Consider the following 1,434-nt stretch of genomic DNA (forward strand, 5'->3'; position numbering starts at 1 on the left):
GAATGTATCACTTGGCTGTTTATCTCATTCTTTTTTTGTGTGTATTATTTTTTTAAATTTATTTATTTTAATTAGGTATATATGATAGCAGAATGCATTTTGGTTCATTGTACACAGTTGCAGCACAGCTTTTCATTTCCCTGGTTGTACAGGTTGTAGTGTCACACCATATATGCAGACATACATCTTTCCTGCCTCCATACCCCCTTCCCTTTTGTCCAAAGTTCCTGCATTTTTCCCATTCCCTAACCCATTACAGATCAGCATCCACTTATTGAGAGAACATTCAGTTTTTATTTTTTTTTGGGGGGGGGGATTGGCTTACTTCACTTAATATGATATTCTCCAACTCTTTCCATTTACCTGCAAATGCCATAATTTTATTCTCTTTTAATGCCGAGTATTATTACATTGTGTATATATACCACAGTTTTGCTTATCCATTCATCTATTGAAGGATATCTAGGTTGCTTCCACTGTTTAGCTATGTGAATTGAGCTGCTATAAACATTGATATGACTATGTCCCTGTAATATGCTGATTTTAAGTCCTTTGGGTATAGACCGAGGAGTTGGATAGCTGGGTCAAATGGTGATTCCATTCCATGTTTTCTAAGGAATCTCCATACTGCTTTCCAGAGTGGTTAAACCAATTTGGAGTCCCACCTGCAGTGTATGAATGTGCCTTTTGCCCCGAATCCTCACCAACACTTATTGCTGTTTGTATTCTTGATAACTGCCATTCTGACTGGAGTGAGATGAAATTTTAGAGTAGTTTTAATTTGCATTTATCTTATTACTAGAGATGTTGAACTTTTTTTCATATATTTGTTGATCAATTTTATATCTTCTTCTGAGAAGTGTATGTTCAGCTCCTTGGCCCATTTGTTGATTTTTTTTTTGGTGTTATTTTTTTTTTTTAGTTCTTTATAAATCCTGGAGATTAATGCTCTATCTGATGTGTGTGTGGCAAACATTTGCTCCCAAAATGTAGACTTTCTCTTCACCTCATTGATTGTTTCTTTTGCTGAGAAGAAGCTTTTTAGTTTGAATCCATACCACTTATTAATTCTTGAAAAAATATGGAATGCTTCACAAATTTGCATGCCATTCTTGTTTAGGGGCCATGCTAATCTTTCTCTCTATAGTTCCAATTTTAGTATATGTGCTGCCAAAGCAAGCACTAAAAGCTTTCTTATTCAGCATTGAAAATGAAGAGTTTCTATATTTAATTTGGTATCATAGCTTTGATAATTTATTATCCAAGTTTATTTAGAGCAGCCTAAGGAGCTGAAAAAGAAATGTCCCACTGGTAAGATTACTCTACTGGCATTACAAAATTCTAGACATTAAAGAACTAAAGAATATTTAATTTCTGGCTCCTTGTGTGTGTTTAGGCTGTTTTCCTGTATTGAATAAGAGTTCAAAAACTTTG

The 1,434-nt window shown here is 34.3% G+C and overlaps 1 non-coding gene across 1 annotated transcript; it reads right to left on the bottom strand.

Moving 5' to 3' along the window:
• Positions 1-1,075: 1,075 nt before the first annotated feature.
• Positions 1,076-1,183, bottom strand: LOC120889420 (U6 spliceosomal RNA). Its single transcript, XR_005733313.1, has one exon. It is a non-coding gene; the product is annotated as a U6 spliceosomal RNA (small nuclear RNA).
• Between the last annotated feature and the right edge of the window lie 251 nt (positions 1,184-1,434).

This window comes from Ictidomys tridecemlineatus, chromosome 8 (genome assembly GCF_052094955.1).
Source record: "Ictidomys tridecemlineatus isolate mIctTri1 chromosome 8, mIctTri1.hap1, whole genome shotgun sequence".
In the NCBI taxonomy this organism is placed as follows: domain Eukaryota; kingdom Metazoa; phylum Chordata; class Mammalia; order Rodentia; family Sciuridae; genus Ictidomys; species Ictidomys tridecemlineatus.